The sequence below is a fragment of the Rosa chinensis genome, chromosome 6, assembly GCF_002994745.2.
Source record: "Rosa chinensis cultivar Old Blush chromosome 6, RchiOBHm-V2, whole genome shotgun sequence".
In the NCBI taxonomy this organism is placed as follows: domain Eukaryota; kingdom Viridiplantae; phylum Streptophyta; class Magnoliopsida; order Rosales; family Rosaceae; genus Rosa; species Rosa chinensis.
In genome coordinates, this window is record NC_037093.1 from 29,961,249 (window position 1) to 29,983,080 (window position 21,832).

The 21,832-nt window shown below is 36.9% G+C and overlaps 1 pseudogene; it reads right to left on the reverse strand.

Annotated features, from left to right (window-relative positions):
- Positions 1-21,552, reverse strand: part of LOC112171176 — a 63,663-nt pseudogene extending 42,111 nt beyond the window's left edge.
- Between the last annotated feature and the right edge of the window lie 280 nt (positions 21,553-21,832).

Genomic DNA, 21,832 nt, shown 5'->3' on the forward strand with positions numbered 1-21,832 from the left:
CTTCTGGATTCAAAAACCCGTCATGAACGTTGTCCCCTTCCTAGACACCATTCCACATAGGCTATACTTACTAAGATGAAAAAGTTCATAAGTGTGAAGACAGTTCAACAAGTGTTACTAAAGGCCGCCCTCAACCTTAAGGGACCTGAACTTGGTTCCAATAAGGGGTTTAGGCCAATATTAACAAAAGAGACTTCACCTATTCCATTCAATTTACAACTTACAATTAAAATTCATATTCAACAATATAAAAAACATCCTAGTTAATTTTAAACTAAGTTTCACACAATTTATATACAACAATTATAAACAAAAACAAGTGATTTTTCAATCCCCGGCAACGGCGCCAAAAATTGATACGCCCGAAAGCAAGCGCATAATTTAACCCTGAAATGTCATCGTTAGTATATAGTAAATAGGGATCGTTCTATTCCGGGGATTGAGGGTACACCTGTAATTGCAAAAACAAAATAATAAAAGTAAAAAGTATTATTTACAAAAATAAAACAAAGAATAAAAATATATACAAATGAACACAAAAGGGGGTTTTAGGGTTATTAAATTAAAAACTAAAATAAATAAAATAAAGAAAATGTAAAAAACACATATACAAGGGTGGAACGCAAGGAACAAAGATCAAAACCAATTCCATGTAATCAAATTCGATTCAAACCCTATAATTGTTCATCTAAGTCATGAGAAAAGAGTTGATCATGTGAAACATTCGAAAGCAAATGATTTCCCATATTTTACTTTTCAATGCTAATTAACCTAAGCGAAAGCACCTAGATCAATCCTATCAAACATGCATTCAAGCACTAGAAAGCTAGTTAATCATAACATGTTTAACGCATTACACATAGAGAAAGGCTATCAACTCAAGTGTACAACTTAGTTATGGAAAAGTCCACCTAATTGCAATCCTCTTCAATTAAATTCGATTCTTGTCCAGAACCTTTACTACTTTTGATTCAAGTTACACAAAGCAAAAAGTTGATTCATGTTCTTAAACCTAGCACCAATTACATGCAAATCCTATAAGTGTCGACCCAAATAAGATAAACATATAAAAGTTTTCTATAAAGCAAATTTAATCGAACAAACTCACATAAGCAACTCTCGAAGAACAATAATATGAATCTGAAAATTCTCAATTAATCATAAAAATTCCAGAAATTAATATTTGTTCAAACACATATGTCAACTAGTTCATAACCAACGAAATTCAAAGCAAAGGTTATAAAGGAGAATCGGATTACACCGTGAGATGGGGATGGTGATGAACAATTGATGTGGTGGTCTCTTGAATCTCGAAAGCAAGCTTCAAGGTTGGAGATGGATGATGGATGCTCACGGCTATGCTTCTTCTCCCTTGGCCTTGCTTGAACTCGTGGAGATGACTAGAGGATGGAGAAACTCACGGCTATGCTAAGAAGATTTTCTGATTTTTTTTCTAAAGTGTAAATTGTATCATCTAAGTCATGAGAAAGGAGTTGATCATGTGAAACATTCGAAAGCAAATGATTTCCCAAATTTTACTTTTCACATAAGCAACTTAGAATCTCAATTATAGAATTCGAAAACTTTATTTAAACATAGAAATTGGGCTTAAACTTTGCCCTAAACGTTATTGTTAACTAGAAACATGTGATGCGGCTGAAATAGCCTCACAATTTAACCCTGCAAAATGTAGTTGTCAATATAGGATAAGCAGGGATCGTTCAGTCCGGGGATTGTAGGGTACACCTACACAAAAAGGTCAATTAACAAATAAACGAATAAAATGGGGGGTTTTTTGAATTTGGTTTCTAATCTACTTAAAATAAAAACAAAACAAATAAAATTATCTACAATGATCGACTTCCCTAACCTTGACCAATACCACTAAGAAATTACTAAGTGTAAAAACAGAAAATCCATTTCAACATGCTACAAAAATGTGCCCATCTTAAATGCCTAGATAAGAGCCTAAATGAAAAGCCTCAGCGGATCAATCCACTTATCTGATTCATTCTAATGTAGGCTTGGATCGGAAAAGTCCTTACCAAGCCTAATACTACTAATTTTCGAAAACACTCAGCGTAATTCTCTTAACTAGTAGTATTATCTAACCCTCGAATCAACTCACACGTGCAAATTAACCATTACACATAGAATTTAACACGTAATTTCCAGAATCATTTAACCATTGAACATAGTTTTTACCACTTTTTAGAACTAATTGCTACTTGTTTAACTCAGCGCCTTAACAAATAACAATTACTCTTGGCAAATTAAGAAAACACACAAGAACTCTCACCATTATTCTAGCATGCAAACTTATTAACCTAACTCTGAAAATTACCTAAACACGTAAAAGGGCACAAGATTGTAACATGCATCATAAAAGAATTCTCGAAATTAACTCAATAATAAACTGAAAATCTCAAAAATATTAATAAAAATATTCTGAAAATTCCGTGTCTCCAATTACACAACTCGCAAATTGAAACACACAAAACCGAAACAAAAATTGTAAGTAGAGTCATAGTTACACTTTGAAGCTTTCCTCAGTGGCTTAGCAACACGGTGATGAACTCGTCTCTGCGATGGTGGTGGAGCGTCCTTGACTCAGCGCCTTAGAGCTTTGTAGATTGATGGATAGATGGTGGTCACGGTCTTGTAGGAGATGGAGGTTTGAGGAGTGAATTGGGTAGTCTTGGAATGATCTTGGCTGGGAAGTGATAGGCAATGAATTATCTTAGCTGGGAAGTGATCTTGGCTGGGAAGTGATGCTTATTCAGTTCTGGACGTTGCCTATTTATAGGGGAGCATTGGTTGGCTTTCCCAACTGAAACGTCTTCTTTATGGCCTTAACTCCTCTCATAATAGGGCAATTCCTTTAATTTCCAAGCTGAAACATCTTTCTCTTATTTATTTTTCCAGCTGAAACATCTTTTTCTTTTATTCCTCAACTGAAAACATCTTTTCTCCTTTATTTCCCTTCTTCATTGCTTGGTCAAATATCTTAATGCTTTATTTTATGACTCCATCATTGCTGTTTCCAAGAGTTCAACCAGGCAACGTTTCCTACAACAAGCAGGAGAATATCAGAATTTTCTAGAGAAAATAAAGGGAAATTAAAATGTAAAGACCGCAAAAATAGTTGACAGTTAGGAATCCTGATCCAGCTAGGATTTTTCATGAATTTTACTTTTTCCGCCTATTTCACTCCAAACACTCAACAAGACTTTCAAAATGACTTAATGACTCAAAACACTAAACTAAGGGAGAAATAAGGCTAAAATGACGCACATAATTAATAATATCGTCACACTTTTTTGCTCCTATCAACTACCCCACACTTAGCTTTTGCTAGTCCCTTAGCAAAACAAAAATACAAAACAAAACAACGACTCAACAAAAAAAAACAAGTAAATGACTCTACTTCCCCTAACTGTTGTCTCAGAGACTCCAAACTCATGGCTTTCACGTTAAACACTTAATCAAAATTGCATAGATAATTCCATGGTTAAAAAACCTGTGACATTCATATGACTAAGCAAGATATGGAGAACTTAAGTTATACAGTGAATGATAGCATGTTTTGATAGGAGCAAAAAGTGTGACGATATTATTGAATATGTGCCCCATTTTAGCTTTGTTTCTCCCTTAAGTTTAGTGTTTTGAGTCATTAAGTCATTTTGAAAGTCTTGTTGAGTGTTTGGAGTGAAATAGGCGGAAAAAGTAAAATTCATGAAAAATCCTAGCTGGATCAGGATTCCTAACTGTCAACTATTTTTGCGGTCTTTACATTTTAATTTCCCTTTATTTTCTCTAGAAAATTCTGATATTCTCCTGCTTGTTGTAGGAAACGTTGCCTGGTTGAACTCTTGGAAACAGCAATGATGGAGTCATAAAATAAAGCATTAAGATATTTGACCAAGCAATGAAGAAGGGAAATAAAGGAGAAAAGATGTTTTCAGTTGAGGAATAAAAGAAAAAGATGTTTCAGCTGGAAAATAAATAAGAGAAAGACGTTTTCAGTTGGGGAATAAAGGAGAAAAGACGTTTTCAGTTGAGGAATAAAAGAAAAAGATGTTTCAGCTGGAAAAATAAATAAGAGAAAGATGTTTCAGCTTGGAAATTAAAGGAATTGCCCCATTATGAGAGGAGTTAAGGCCATAAAGAAGACGTTTCAGTTGGGAAAGCCAACCAATGCTCCCCTATAAATAGGCAACGTCCAGAACTGAATTTGCATCACTTCCCAGCCAGATCACTTCCTAGCTAAGATCATTCCAAGACTACCCAATTCACTCCTCAAACCTCCATATCTTACAAGACCGTAACCACCATCCATCCATCAATCTACAAAGCTCTAAGGCGCTGAGTCAAGGACGCTCCACCACCATCGCAGAGACGAGTTCATCACCGTGTTGCTAAGCCGCTGAGGAAAGCTTCAAAGTGTAACTATGACTCTACTTATAATTTTTGTTTCGGTTTTGTGTGTTTCAATTTGCGAGTTGTGTAATTGGAGACATGGAATTTTCAGAATATTTTTATTAATATTTTTGAGATTTTCAGTTTATTATTGAGTTAATTTCGAGAATTCTTTTATGATGCATGATACAATCTTGTGCCCTTTTACGTGTTTAGGTAATTTTCAGAGTTAGGTTAATAAGTTTGCATGCTAGAATAATGGTGAGAGTTCTTGTGTGTTTTCTTAAATTGCCAAGAGTAATTGTTATTTGTTAAGGCGCTGAGTTAAACAAGTAGCAATTAGTTCTAAAAAGTGGTAAAAACTATGTTCAATGGTTAAACGATTCTGGAAATTACGTGTTAAATTCTATGTCTAATGGTTAATTTGCACGTGTGAGTTGATTCGAGGGTTAGATAATACTACTAGTTAAGAGAATTACGCTGAGTGTTTTCGAAAATTAGTAGTATTAGGCTTGGTAAGGACTTTTCCAATCCAAGCCTACATTAGAATGAATCAGATAAGTGGATTGATCCGCTGAGGCTTTTCATTTAGGCTCTTATCTAGGCATTTAAGATGGGCACATTTTTGTAGCATGTTGAAATGAATTTTCTGTTTTTACACGTAGTAATTTCCGAGTGGTATTGGTCTAGGTTAGGGAAGTCGATCATTGTATATAGTTTTATTTGTTTTGTTTTTATTTTTAGTAGATTAGGAACCAAATTTCAAAACCCCCCATTTTATTCTTTTATTTGTTAATTGACCTTTTTGTGTAGGTGTACCCTATAATCCCCGGACTGAACGATCCCTGCTTATCCTATACTGACAACTACATTTTGCAGGGTTAAATTGTGAGGCTATTTCAGCCGCATCAATTTTTGGCGCCGTTGCCGGGGATTGTTAAAATCCCTTGCACTTAAAGTGTCATCGATTTTTTTTGCATATAGAATGCATGCTAATTTTTGTACTACACTTGTGGAATGGTGACAAATTGCAATTTCGGTTAGGCCAAGCTTTAATTGTGATTTAGTTTAAGTTTTATGAGTGTTACAAAATTAAGCATGTCTTTTATCATTGTTGTACAATTTGTAGAAGTTGTTTTTTTAAGCATATTGTAAATTGTATGTGTTTCACTTAGATTTTTTTTTTCCAGCATTTTGTAAATTGTATATTGTAAATTGTAGAATGAGTTTTTTTTTTTTTTTTAATATTTATTTTTTTTAGCATGTTGTAAAATTGTATGTGGATATGAATTCAGCTAAATACTTAATTGTTGTAAGTGTGTAAAATCGTATGAGTAGACAAGGGCCCTTTTGTTAATATTGGCCTAAACCCTTCATTAGTACCTTACTCAGGTCTCTTGAGGTTGAGGGCGGCCTTTATTAGCACTTGGAGAACGGTCTAACACATTAGTTAATTTCCCAGCTGAGTAAGGGGCGCATACGGATGGTGTCTTAGGTTGAGACCCTGGGTGATGGGTTCAATTGGATCTCAGAGATACTATAGAATGAGCCTAAACCACTATGTGGGAGTAGCCGATAGGGGCCTAAACCTCAATGAGGGAGTAGCCTCCGTAGTATCACTAAAATGAGTCCTCCCTCTCACTTACCTCTTAATCTGGCCATCCGGCCTTCTGAAACAAAGGAAAGAGACTTATGTCTGGACGACTATCCCTATATCGTATCTCACCAATAGTAGTGGTTTCTATTGGGCTCGACTTACAACTTGGAATCAATTAAGATATTAACTTTGTTTATAAAAAACAAAAAAAAACAAAACAAAAAAAAAAAAACAAAAAAATTGATGTGTGACCTGCTTAAGGTATATTGGATTAAACATGACTTTGTCGAGGGTAGCTGTTCTATAGTCCCATTGCACAAACGAGGTCCTCTGTTCCAGTACCTAAGTATGTAAATGTAAAGTAACTTAGAAAGTAGGAAAGACATAATGTTTGTATTCCTAACCTTGTATATGTTACTAACACTTGATCTGGTGAGTCCTTTGTGGAGCACACATTGGCAGAGATACCCCTCCAGGAGGCACCCAAGGAATGAGCACGTGTGAACAAGGAGAAAAGTCCAGGCTGAAGGACTATAAATATTAAGCGCTGCATGGGAGGCAACCCATTTCAACCGAAGCTGTGAAGGAGCCATCAACGAGAGTTTGAAATTTCTATCCCTTCACTTGCTTAGGTTGAATTGTACTTGTGTCTTTGTTTATTGTTTGTTTATTTTACCCTTCCCTAATAAAAAAAAAAAAAAAAAAAAAAATTCTATGGTTTTTTAGTGTCTTTTTTTTTTTTTGTTTGTTTTTTTTTTTTTGTTTGCTTGAGTCTTAAGATGCCCCTAACGTCTAGGATGAATATGTCTCTGAATTCATGGCTGAAGGTTTTCACAATCGAAATAGGACTTAATTGAATTCTGTGGTTAATCGACATTGTAATGCTTGTATGAAGATTTGAGATAGGATTGTAACTTGGTTCATTAAGCATGCTAGGATTAAGTCTGATTCATTTTACCCTAAGTGAGTTGTTGAGCTAAAATACTTTCTTTTCGAGTGCTTATTGATAAATTCAAAATTTCATGGCTGTATTTGCAAAACCTCATCATTCTTTGAAAATCCAATGATCATGTGCCATAGATTTTAATGGACTAGAGAGTACTAGAACTCGGCTGTTGTGACTGTCAAAACTTGTATGCCATAATATGCACTGATCCTGGATAGGATAGAAGGCATTAGGGTAACCACCATAGCCAAACAAGCATGTGTCCCCAATTGTGCCCGTCGTGGGACTCCTTAGAATGAACCCCTTTGAGCCTACGTTGAAAACCTTTGTTTCATCACCCTCACTACCCTACCATGAGCTTAGTACAGGATATCTCTACCCTTGTCTTAAGGACTTAGTAGAGCATGACATAGTATGTAGGGGTGACGATGAAAGACAAGTGTGGGGTGGGGAAAATCCAAGAAAAAAAGAAGAGAAAAAAAAATTTGCCGTAAAAAAAAAAAAAAAAAATGAAAGAAAATGAAAATGAAAAAGAAAGAAAGAAAAGCGGCAAAATAGAAGAAAAATTGAAAAGAAAACTCTTGGGAAATTGTTGAAGTGTGGTTTTGGACTTTCAAATTTGTAGAAGGCTCAAAGTTGAAAATTATGCCTTTGTCCATTCCCATGTTGGTTAGAGTGAAGGTTTGGCCCAAAACAATGATATTTGGTCTACAAAAATGATGACATAAGGTGGTCCTTATGTGCTCTGCTAGGTCCTTGATGCGCCTGAAAGCAAGCGCATAATTTAACCCTGAAATGTCATTAGTAGTACGTAATAAATAGGGATCGTTCTATTCCGGGGATTGAGGGTACACCTGTCATTATCAAACAATTAAACAATTAAAATTAAAACAAAGTATAATATTTACAAAGATATAACAAAATATATACATATTTACGAAAAGGGGGGATTTTGTTTTTGGTTTTTCGAAAATAAAACTAAGTTAACAAAACAATTAAAATGCAAAAACATAAAAATACAAATGGAATGAGAGAACAAAGATCAAAACCGAAACATATGATTAAAATTGACTCAAACCCTAATATTGTTCATCTAAGTCATGAGAAAGGAGTTGATCATGTGAAACATTCGAAAGCAAATGAATTCCCATTTTTTACTTTTCAATGCTAATTAACCTAAGCGAAAGCACCTAGATTAATTCTATCAAACATGCAATCAAACCCTAGAAAGCTAGTCAATCATGTCATGTTTAACGCATTACACATAGAGAAAGGCTATCAACTCAAGTGTACAACTTAGTATGGAAAAGTCCACCTAATTGCAATCCTCGTTAATTAAATTCGATCTTTGCACAAAACCTTTACTACTTCGATTCAAGTTTACACAAAACGAAAAGTCGATTTCATGTTCTTAAACCTAGCACCAATTATATCGAAACCCTAAGTGTTTGCAACCACATAAGATTAAAATACAAAAGTTATCTATAACGCAAATTTAATTAAACAAACCCACATAAGCAACTCTCGAAAAACAATAATATGAATCTGAAAATTCTCAATTAATCATAAAAATTCCAGAAATTAATATTTGTTCAAACACATATGTCAACTAGTTCATAACCAACGAAATTCAAAGCAAAGGTTACAAAGGAGAATCGGATTACACCGTGAGATGGAGATGGTGATGAACGATTGATGTGGTGGTCTCTTGAATCTCGAAAGCAAGCTTCAAGGTTGGAGATGGATGATGGATGCTCACGGCTATGCTTCTTCTCCCTTGGCCTTGCTTGAACTCGTGGAGATGACTAGAGGATGGAGAGAGGAGAGGAAAACCTCACGGCAACAAGAGCAAAATTTCTGATTTTTCTAAAGTGTAAATTGTGAAGGAGAGGAACCCTTGACGTTGAGAAAAGGGGAGAATATATAGGGGCACGGCTAGGGTTCTCCAAGCAATCAGAAATTTCCACATCACTTCAACCAATGGTATGATGCCAAGTAAGCCTTGTGATGTGGTCCAACCAATCGTAGAATGCCAAGTAAGCCTTGGTGTGTCACCTAACCAATCAAAACTCTCCAAATTAATTCCCTAAATTCCTTTAATATATATCCTTGCCGAAATTATATAAGGATTTTCTGATTTTCTTCATTAATTTCGGCCAAGAATATCTTAGGAGAGAGTAATTGCCGAAATTCCATAAATAAATTCTGATTTGCTTCACCAATTTCGGCCACAAATATCCTTGGGAAAGTAATTGCCGAAATTCCATAAATAAATGCTGATTTGCTTCACCATTTTCGGCCAAAAATCACATTTAAATCTTCCAAGAATATCTCTTTGCCCTTAAAAATCTCCCTTGAATTACTCCAATCAAAATCTTCAATTATATTTTCAGATTTTCATGTTGCCTCCTCCTTTTCCTCTTTGTATTTTACGGCAAACACATATATATTCTCCAAAAATATCTCTCATGTGTCACAAACCCTAATTTCCATGGGCCTTTATCCATTTGCCGAAATCCATAACCTCTTGAGAGTTCTTGGGCCTTTGTGCGTCACCTTCAAGCCATGTCATCTTCTAATGTCTTCAAGAAGCTTCTTTCAATGCCATGACACTTCATTTTTCTGCTTTCCTTTCTTGGTTGACTCAAGAGTCTTGTTTTGGCAGGGTTTCCTCTTCTGGACAAGGTTTCCTGGTTGAAACAGGATTTCCTGGTTGAACCAGGAAAACTTCATTTCTTCTTTTCAGCTTATTTATGCAGCCCTTTGTATCTCATTTTGTCTCCTTCCAACATTGGCGAGCTCCTCTTTCCATTTGTGAGTTCATTTCCACTTTTTAGCTCCGAGGTCCTGAAAATAGAAACTAGTAAGAAAAATAGAAACTTTCCTAAAATGAAAAATGGCAACTTTCCTAAACTGAAAATGGAAACTTTCCAAAAATGAAAAATAGAAACTACAAAAATAGAAACTTTCTACAAATAGGAACTTTCCCAATCGTAGAATGGAAACTTTCCTAAACAGAGTTTTATTAAGGAAATAACGCAGAAAATGTAGGGAAATGCAGTTAAAACGTCGCATTAAAATGCTCCTATCAGTCCTTAGGATTTTTGTATCCTTAATCTTCATTTCGAGAACCCTAGCTTAGCCCCATTACAACCTGTTTTAAGTGCTAACTTGATCCTTGAGATGGGCAGTCTTTGGTTAGTGGAGTCAGGTACGCAGTCGAGCTTATGGTTTAGGTCCATTTGTGCACTTAGTCATTTCATGAGGTCTTTAATAATTCTTCACAAAATGCATTTATTGATGAAATATGCAAGCTGTTTGTTGCCTTACAATTTATTCTCTTGCATATACTTGAGAGTGAAGCTTTTAAGCATAGCCATTTCTGAGAGAAAAATCGAGAGTATGCCCTGTGAGTTTGGATTGGACTTGTTCGAAACATGCTATCATTCACTATTTAACTTAAGTTCTCCATATCTTGCTTAGTCAAATGAATGTCACAGGTTTATTAACCATGGAATTATCTATGCAATTTTGATTAAGTGTTTAACGTGAAAGCCATGAGTTTGGAGTCTCTGAGACAACAGTTAGGGGAAGTAGAGTCATTTACTTGTTTTTTTTGTTGAGTCGTTGTTTTGTTTTGTATTTTTGTTTTGCTAAGGGACTAGCAAAAGCTAAGTGTGGGGTAGTTGATAGAAGCAAAAAGTGTGACGATATTATTGAATATGTGCCCCATTTTAGCTTTGTTTCTCCCTTAAGTTTAGTGTTTTGAGTCATTAAGTCATTTTGAAAGTCTTGTTGAGTGTTTGGAGTGAAATAGGCGGAAAAAGTAAAATTCATGAAAAATCCTAGCTGGATCAGGATTCCTAACTGTCAACTATTTTTGCGGTCTTTACATTTTAATTTCCCTTTATTTTCTCTAGAAAATTCTGATATTCTCCTGCTTGTTGTAGGAAACGTTGCCTGGTTGAACTCTTGGAAACAGCAATGATGGAGTCATAAAATAAAGCATTAAGATATTTGACCAAGCAATGAAGAAGGGAAATAAAGGAGAAAAGATGTTTTCAGTTGAGGAATAAAAGAAAAAGATGTTTCAGCTGGAAAATAAATAAGAGAAAGACGTTTTCAGTTGGGGAATAAAGGAGAAAAGACGTTTTCAGTTGAGGAATAAAAGAAAAAGATGTTTCAGCTGGAAAAATAAATAAGAGAAAGATGTTTCAGCTTGGAAATTAAAGGAATTGCCCCATTATGAGAGGAGTTAAGGCCATAAAGAAGACGTTTCAGTTGGGAAAGCCAACCAATGCTCCCCTATAAATAGGCAACGTCCAGAACTGAATTTGCATCACTTCCCAGCCAGATCACTTCCTAGCCAAGATCACTTCCCAGCTAAGATCATTCCAAGACTACCCAATTCACTCCTCAAACCTCCATATCTTACAAGACCGTAACCACCATCCATCCATCAATCTACAAAGCTCTAAGGCGCTGAGTCAAGGATGCTCCACCACCATCGCAGAGACGAGTTCATCACCGTGTTGCTAAGCCGCTGAGGAAAGCTTCAAAGTGTAACTATGACTCTACTTATAATTTTTGTTTCGGTTTTGTGTGTTTCAATTTGCGAGTTGTGTAATTGGAGACATGGAATTTTCAGAATATTTTTATTAATATTTTGAGATTTTCAGTTTATTATTGAGTTAATTTCGAGAATTCTTTTATGATGCATGATACAATCTTGTGCCCTTTTACGTGTTTAGGTAATTTTCAGAGTTAGGTTAATAAGTTTGCATGCTAGAATAATGGTGAGAGTTCTTGTGTGTTTTCTTAAATTGCCAAGAGTAATTGTTATTTGTTAAGGCGCTGAGTTAAACAAGTAGCAATTAGTTCTAAAAAGTGGTAAAAACTATGTTCAATGGTTAAACGATTCTGGAAATTACGTGTTAAATTCTATGTCTAATGGTTAATTTGCACGTGTGAGTTGATTCGAGGGTTAGATAATACTACTAGTTAAGAGAATTACGCTGAGTGTTTTCGAAAATTAGTAGTATTAGGCTTGGTAAGGACTTTTCCAATCCAAGCCTACATTAGAATGAATCAGATAAGTGGATTGATCCGCTGAGGCTTTTCATTTAGGCTCTTATCTAGGCATTTAAGATGGGCACATTTTTGTAGCATGTTGAAATGAATTTTCTGTTTTTACACGTAGTAATTTCCGAGTGGTATTGGTCTAGGTTAGGGAAGTCGATCATTGTATATAGTTTTATTTGTTTTGTTTTTATTTTTAGTAGATTAGGAACCAAATTTCAAAACCCCCCATTTTATTCTTTTATTTGTTAATTGACCTTTTTGTGTAGGTGTACCCTACAATCCCCGGACTGAACGATCCCTGCTTATCCTATACTGACAACTACATTTTGCAGGGTTAAATTGTGAGGCTATTTCAGCCGCATCATGTTTCGAACAAGTCCAATCCAAACTCACAGGGCATACTCTCGATTTTTCTCTCAGAAATGGCTATGCTTAAAAGCTTCACTCTCAAGTATATGCAAGAGAATAAATTGTAAGGCAACAAACAGCTTGCATATTTCATCAATAAATGCATTTTGTGAAGAATTATTAAAGACCTCATGAAATGACTAAGTGCACAAATGGACCTAAACCATAAGCTCGACTGCGTACCTGACTCCACTAACCAAAGACTGCCCATCTCAAGGATCAAGTTAGCACTTAAAACAGGTTGTAATGGGGCTAAGCTAGGGTTCTCGAAATGAAGATTAAGGATACAAAAATCCTAAGGACCTAGCAGAGCACATAAGGACCACCTTATATCACCATTTTTGTGGGCCAATTATCATTGTTTTGGGCCCAACCTTCACTCTAACCAACATGGGAATGGACAAAGGCATAATTTTCAACTTTGAGCCTTCTATAAATTTGAAAGTCCAAAACCACACTTCAACAATTTCCCAAGAATTTTCTTTTCAATTTTTCTTCTATTTTGCCGCTTTTCTTTCTTTCTTTTTCATTTTCATTTTCTTTCATTTTTTTTTTTTACGGCAAATTTTTTTTTCTCTTCTTTTTTTCTTGGATTTTCCCCACCCCACACTTGTCTTTCATCGTCACCCCTACATACTATGTCATGCTCTACTAAGTCCCTAAGACAAGGGTAGAGATATCCTGTACTAAGCTCATGGTAGGGTAGTGAGGGTGATGAAACAAAGGTTTTCAACGTAGGCTCAAAGGGGTTCATTCTAAGGAGTCCCACGACGGGCACAGTTGGGGACACATGCTTGTTTGGCTATGGTGGTTACCCTAATGCCTTCTATCCTATCCAGGATCAGTGCATATTATGGCATACAAGTTTTGACAGTCACAACAGCCGAGTTCTAGTACTCTCTAGTCCATTAAAATCTATGGCACATGATCATTGGATTTCCAAAGAATGATGAGGTTTTGCAAATACAGCCATGAAATTATGAATTTATCAATAAGCACTCGAAAAGAAGGTATTTTAGCTCAACAGCTCACTTAGGGTCAAATGAATTAGACTTCATCCTAGCATGCTTAATGAACCAAGTTACAATCCTATCTCAAATCTTCATACAAGTATTACAATGTCGATTAACCACAGAATTCAATTAAGTCCTATTTCGATTGTGAAAACCTTCAGCCATGAATTCAGAGACATGTTCATCCTAGACGTTAGGGGCATCCTAAGACTCAAACACTCAAAAAGACTATAAAACTAACTTTTTTGTTTTTTTTTTTTTTTTTTTTTTTTTAAACCGAAAAAAATTCTGAAATAAAGGTGTAAACCCACCCCACACTTAGAATCTACATTGTCCTCAATGTAGGCAAAAAATATGGTATATAGACCCTAAATATGGGGGGCTACGAAAATAAGAGAAGGGTAAAATAAACAAACAAATAAAGACACAAGTACAATTCAACCGAAGCAAGTGAAGGGATAGAAATTTCAAACTCTCGTTGATGGCTCCTCCACAGCTTCGATTGAAATGGGTTGCCTCCCATGTAGCGCTTAATATTTATAGTCCTTCAGCCTGGACTCTTCTCCTTGTTCACACGTCATGGGGTGCCTCCTGGAGGGGTATCTCTTCCAATGTGTGCCCCACCAAGGACTCATAGTAGGGCTTGAGACGATGCCCATTTACCTTGAACTCCTTCCCCGTCTTCTCACTCTTGATCTCTACAGCACCATGAGTAAACACATTTGTAACTATAAATGGACCAACCCAACGAGAACGAAGTTTACCCGGGAATAGCTTAAGTCTGGAATGGAATAACAGAACTTTCTGGCCCACTTGGAAGCTTTTTCCGCGAATCATTTTGTCATGGTAGGCCTTTGTCTTCTCCTTGTAGATCCATGAAGCATCGTAGGCCTCATTCCTTATCTCCTCAAGCTCATTTAGCTGTAGCTTCCTATGTAGGCCCGCTTCATCATAATCCATGTTGAACTTCTGGACAGCCCACCAAGCCTTGTGCTCTAGCTCCACTGGAAGATGGCATGCCTTTCCGTAGGCCAACCTAAAGGGAGACATCCCAATAGGCGTCTTGTAGGCCGTTCTGTAGGCCCACAACGCATCATCCAATCTCTGGCTCCAATCCTTCCTTGTCGGGCCCACTGTCTTCTCAAGTATCCTCTTGATCTCCCTGTTGGATACCTCTGCTTGGCCACTGGTCTGAGGGTGGTAGGGCGTGGACACCTTATGGGTTACCCCATACTTCTTCAGCAAAGCCTCGATTGTACGGTTACAAAAGTGAGAACCTCCATCACTGATTAGCACACGTGGCACTCCAAACCTGGAAAATATGTTAGTTTTCAAGAAACCTGCAACCACTTTTGAATCATTAGTCCTGGTGGCTTTTGCTTCCACCCACTTTGATACATAGTCCACAGCCAATAGTATATATAAACAACCATTAGACGAGGGAAATGGGCCCATAAAGTCAATGCCCCAAACATCAAAAATTTCTACATTTATTATTGGGCTCATGGGCATTTGATCTTTTGGGCCAAGATTACCAGTCCGTTGGCACCTATCACAAGAAATACAAAACAAGTTTGCATCCTTGAAGATAGTGGGCCAATAAAATCCACAATCTAAGACCTTCAAGGCTGTTCTACGAGGCCCAAAGTGGCCTCCACAAGCCTCACTATGGCAAAATGATAGAATTGACCTATGCTCAGACTCTGGGACACATCTCCTAATGACTTGGTCACTACAATGTTTCCATAAATAGGGCTCATCCCAAATAAAGTGCCTAGCCATTTTCTTCAATTTATCCTTACTAGCTTTGGAAAGTGTGTCAGGAAATGTCCTAGTGACTAAATAGTTAACTATATCCGCATACCAGGGCACACTAACCTCTATCCCAAAGAGCTGCTCATCTGGGAAAGTTTCCTGTAGGGGCTGGACGTCCTCCTCGTGTACTATCCTGCTCAAATGGTCCGCCACCACATTCTCGCTGCCCTTCTTGTCCTTGATCTCTAAGTCAAATTCCTGAAGCAACAGGATCCATCGAATTAATCTGGGCTTGGCCTCCTTCTTGATCATCAGATATCTCAAGGCTGCATGGTCAGAGTAAACAATTACTTTAGAGTGCAATAAATAAGAACGAAACTTATCTAAAGCAAAGACTACAGCCAAGAGTTCTTTTTCAGTGGTGGAGTAGTTGAGCTGGGCGTCGTTGAGGGTCCGAGAAGTATAGTAAATAGCATAGGGCTTTTTATCCTTCCTCTGGCCCAACACAGCTCCAACAGCATAGTCTGATGCATCACACATAAGCTCGAAGGGTAGACTCCAATCCGGAGGGCATATGATGGGGGCCGTGGTCAACAACTCCTTGAGCTTTTCAAACGCCTTCTTGCAATCCTCATTGAACACAAAGGGCACGTCCTTTTGCAATAGGGCACACATAGGTCTCGCCACCTTGGAGAAGTCTTTGATGAACCGCCTATAAAATCCTGCATGGCCAAGAAAAGAGCGTACCTCCCTCACAGTTGTGGGGGAGGGTAAGTGACGTACAAGATCAACCTTAGCCTTATCTACCTCAATGCCCCTATTAGATATTATGTGTCCTAACACTATTCCTTGTGTCACCATGAAGTAACACTTCTCCCAATTCAGCACAAGGTTAGTTTCTACACACCTCTCAAGTATCAATCCTAGATTCTCTAAACAAGTATCAAAATCTTTACCAAAGACACTAAAGTCGTCCATAAAGACTTCAATAATATTTTCAATGTATTCTGAGAAAATGGAAAGCATACATCTTTGGAAAGTACCTGGTGATACGCTCAAAGCAAGCATATAATTTAACCCTAGAAATATCATTAGTAGTATAAGCAAGTAGGGATCGTTCTATTCCGGGGATTGAGGGTACACCTGTCAATGTAGGACAATATAAACAATTAAAATAAAACAAAGTATAATATTTACATAATATAAACACAATTTACGATTTAGGGGAGGTTTTGGGTTTTGGTTTTCGAAAATTAAAAGAAAGAATAAAACTAAGTATAAACAAAAACACAAATACAAGAATGATATGTAAGAAACAAAGATTAAAACCGATTTCATGATTAAATTCGAATACAAACCTATATTGTTCTTCCAAGTCATGTGAAAGGAGTTGATCATGTGAAACATTCGAAAGCAAACGATTTCCCATATTTTACTTTTCAATGCTAATTAATCTAAATGAAAGCACATAGATTAATCCTATCAAACATGTAATCAAACCCTAGAAAGCTAGTCAATCATACATGTTCAACGCAAGAAGTTCAAGGAAAGGCTATCAACTCAAGTGTACAACTTAGTATGAATAAGTTCACCTAATTGCAATCCTCTTCAATTGAATTCGATTTTTGTCCAAAACCTTTACTACTTTGATTCAAGTTTACACAAAACGAAAAGTCGATTTCATGTTCTTAAATCTAGCACCATTCATATCAAAACCCTAAGTGTTTCGAACCACATAAGATTAAAATACAAAAGTTATCTATAAAGCAAACTCAATCGAACAATCACACATAAGCAACTTTGGAATCACAACATAGAAATCGAAAATCCTTAATCAATCATAAATTTTCAGAATATAAACCTTGTTCAAACATAAACGTTAACTAGAACAACATCCAACGAAATCAAACAAGGAGAATCAAAAGTGATTACAAGAAAGAAGGTTGAATTACACCGTGAATGGAGAGATGGATGAATAACTCGAATGATGAACTAATGAAACTCGAAAGCAAGCTTCAAAGTACACGGCTTCAAGGTGGAATGGATGATGATGCTCACGGCCTAAGCTTGCTTCTTCCTTCCTTGCTTGAAAACGCCAAAAGTTGCACTTGAGAATGGAGAGAGCTTCCGCGCGTAGAGAGAATTTTCTGAATTGTAAAGTGGTTTTTGGAGACGTCTAGGGTGCTTGTATATATAGGGAACGGCAATGCTTGGCCTCCAAGCCGTGATTTTCTGATTATTTTCTCAAGGAATTAAATTAATAATTCCACATGCCTTCCACCAATGAGAAATTGCCAAGTAAGCCCTAGTGTGTCATCCAACCAATCATAAAACTCCAAGGAGATACCCTAATATATTCTTGCCGAAATTCCTTGAATATTTTCTGATTTTCTTCTTGATATTTCGGCCAAAACATGCTTAGGGTTTCTAGGAATGAACCTAGACGCAATTTGGTCTCTTTCTTGATTTCTTTCCTTAAACTCCACCCTAGAAAATCTCTTGCGTAATCTTTGATTCTTCCCTTGATTTTTCACGCCACTTTTGCCTCCTCCTTTTGATTTTCACGGCAATGCAACCCTAGGGTTTCCTCCATGCGTCACAAACCCTAATTCCATGGGCTTTTGATGGGCCTTGATCCATTTTGCCGAAAATCCATAGAGTTCTTGGGCCTCGTTGCTTCAACTTCAAGTCTTCTCATCTTCCAACGCAAAACTCATTATTTTTCCATTTCTTTTTCATGGTTGCGTTGGAAACTTGCTCGGAAAGCCTTCCTCCATTTCGCAGGGTTTCCTAGTTGGATTAGGAAAGCTTGTTTCTTCATTTCTGCTCAAATGTGTGGCCCAATTCTTCTCATATTCGTTCGTCTTGATGTTCGCAAGCTCCTCTTTCCATTCGTGCATTCATTTCCACTTTTTAGCTCGGAGGTCCTGAAAATAGAAACTAATATGAAAAATGGAAACTTACCTAATTTGAAAAATAGAAACTTTTTAAAATTGAGAAATGGAAAGTTTCTAAAAATGAAAAATAGAAACTTACTAAAAATGAGAAATGAGAAATGAGAAATGAGAAATGAGAAATGAAAAATGAAAAATGAGAAATGAAGACAAAAATGGAAACTTTCTACAATAAGGAACTTTCCCAATCAAAGAATGGAAACTTTCCCAAACAGGGATTTTTCAAGGAAATGGCGCAGAAAAATGTAGGGAAATGCAGTTAAAACGTCGCATTAAAATGCTCCTATCAAATTCCCCCACACTTAGCTTTTGCTAGTCCCTTAGCAAAATCACAACACAGACACGACTACGACTCAACGAAAATTTAAAGACTTGACACATAACAGACTCTATTGCCCTTTAACTATTTGTCTCAGCAATCTCTTACTTTCACAACACCAAGATTAGCACTTCACCGAGAATCAATGTTTAGGCATTCGAGAGTTAATTAAAACACATAATTTACATATACACAAGTAGGACTTGGTTGGAACAATGGTGATGGTTTCTGTTAAGCATGTTTCAAACAAGTATGATTCAAATCCTCACAAAGTATATCCACTCTTTCTTCTCTCAGATTATGGCAATGCTTAAAAGCTTATACACTCAAGTATATGTGAAAGATAGCAAGTGTATCACATATTGCAAGAAATGAAAGCACATGTATAAATTTCTTTTAAAGATCTCATGAAGGATATCAACTACTTGCACAGATGGACCCAAGCCATAGGTTCAACTCTTGTAACTCATCTCCACATCAATGGCTGTCCCATCTTAAGGATCAAGAAGGTCTTATTAAGGGTTGTAATGGGGCCATGGCTCAAGGTTTAAAGAAACGAAGGGTAAGGAATTTAACAAAGTGTCCTAAAAACCTAGCGGAGCTCATGCAAATGTAGAGAGACTTCTAGAAATTCACCAAGTATGCAAAAACGTCACTTTCCCATGGGGGCGTTATAAAGGGGCCTAATGTCTTCATGTTGGGCCCAAACTTCACTCTAAACTTCCTTTGGTTACTAATGAGTTGGACAAAGGCCAAATTTTTCTGTAATGGGCCTTCAAATCAAAGTAAACTCCAAACTCACCAAGTATGGGGGACTAAAATCCATAGATATTTCATCTTTTTCTTTCTTTTTATTTTCTAGCCGTACACTTTTTCTTTTTCACTTTCTTTTTCTCGGCTTTTTCATACATTTTTCTCTTATGGACAAGTCTACCCCCACACTTGAGCTTTCACCTCTTCTTATTCTTCATTATGGACGCCAAAAATCTTCAAGTAAAGTCTCAGTTTAGCTCCACTAAGTTCTTAGAACAAAGGGTAGGGTTATAGCTATACTAAGTTTTAGGTTAAAGATTTTTAAGGGTGATGAAAGAAAAGGCTTAACGTAGGCTCAAAGGGGTTTATCTAGGGGAGTCCCACGACGGGCACAAATAGGGACACAGGTTTATATGGCAATGGTGGTGATTCCTAGGGTGCCTCTATCCTTTCCAGAATCAGGGCCATGTATTGATATAACGTCTCAACAAGCACAAGAGTGAATTCTAGCATTCTCTAGTCCATCAAACTTAATCTATGGCAAGTAGTCAATCAAATGAAAGAATAATGAGATCATCAAAACATCGCCAAGAAAATAAGAATATATTTTTCATTTCACTCCAAGAAAAAGGGACATGGGCTCAATTATCTCACATGGGTTTTTATGAATCAAAACTCATCTTAACATGCTCATATTCTGTACTAAAGTTCACGAATTCCATATCCACTACAAGGCACATATTTTTCATATATCTCAATTAACCAAAGAATACCATTTTAAAGTCATCTCAATTTTGTGATTCTCTTTTAGTCGTAATTTCAGAGATATAGAATCATCCTAGACAGTTGAAAGGGCATCCTAAGACTCAAAACAAAATAACACAAGATAAAGACTCAATAGACGTTAACTAAGGACTAGGGTTATTTCCTTTCTCCTTTCGGTAACTCCTTTGGGATGTGACCAGGTAAGGAAGGGAACGATTTTGGCGGAGCTCAGCTCACTTGTTTAGCAGGGGACGAGACCCTTTGCTAGCACTTCTCGTATCCAAACCAAACCTAGACATCACACCTTAATAGATGCGCCTACGATGAAGAAATTGTTTCACCCAAAACATGACTCAATGACTCAATAAAGCAACGAAATTTTGTTGATTTTTGACATTTTTCGATTTTTTTGTATTTTTCAATATATATGACTCAAGACAAAAGTGTAAATCCCTTCCCCCACACTTAAATATTGCATTGTCCTCAATGTAATCAATCATAAGCATGCAATGAACAAATAAACATAAAGGATAGAGATTTACGAAAATTTCTACTAAGTTCAAAAAGAAAACATGAAAAGAAAGAGAAATAGGGAAGGAGAAATCAAATCTGCGTGTGTAGACTCCTTCACAGCTACTTCTGAATTGGGTTGCCTCCCAAGCAGCGCTTAATGTTTATAGTCTTTCAGCCTAGACTTGTACCTCCAATTAATCCTCATGTTGTGGAGCGTTTTGGAGGGGTACATCCTCCACTTCATCCTCCACAAACGTCTCATAGTATGGCTTGAGGCGATGGCCATTCACTTTGAACTCGTTACCTGTTTGTTCACTCTTTATCTGCACAGCTCCATGAGGAAACACATGAGTAATAACAAAAGGTCCAATCCAACGAGAACGAAGTTTACCTGGAAAGAGTTTAAGACGAGAATGGAATAAAAGAACTTTCTGTCCCACAACAAAAATCTTCCTACGAATCATCTTATCATGGAAGGCCTTAGTCTTTTCCTTGTAGATCTTGGCACTTTCGAAAGCATCATTCCTAATCTCCTCTAACTCTTGCAATTGTAGCTTCCTATGAAGCCCAGCCTCATCTAGATCCATGTTAAACTGCTTCACAGCCCACCAAGCTTTGTGCTCTAACTCCACAGGTAAATGGCACGGTTTGCCATAGACAATTCGATATGGGGACATACCTATGGGAGTTTTGTATGCAGTTCTGTAGGCCCACAAAGCATCCTCCAAACGCAAGGACCAATCCTTTCTGTTAGGGTTCACAGTCTTCTCCAATATTCCCTTGATTTGACGATTTGAGACTTCAGCTTGTCCACTTGTTTGGGGGTGATAAGGTGTAGAAACCTTATGTGTTACATCATACTTCTTCAAGAGAGCCTCAATCGTCCGATTGCAAAAGTGGGAACCACCATCACTAATGAGAACTCTAGGCATTCCAAACCTGCTAAAGATGTTAGACTTGATAAAATCTGCAACAACCTTAGAGTCATTAGTTCGAGTGGCTTTTGCCTCTACCCATTTCGACACATAGTCCACAGCAAGCAAGATATAGAGAAATCCAAAAGATGAAGGAAAAGGTCCCATGAAATCTATACCCCAGACATCAAATATTTCAACAGTTATGATATTGGATAAAGGCATTTGATCTCTAGAGCTTAGATTTCCTGTTCTTTGGCATCTATCACAAGTTAAACAATATGCATATGCATCCTTAAATAAGGTTGGCCAAAAGAACCCAGATTCCAACACCTTAAACGCAGTTTTCTTAGACCCAAAGTGACCCCCACATGCTTTAGAGTGGCAAAACGAA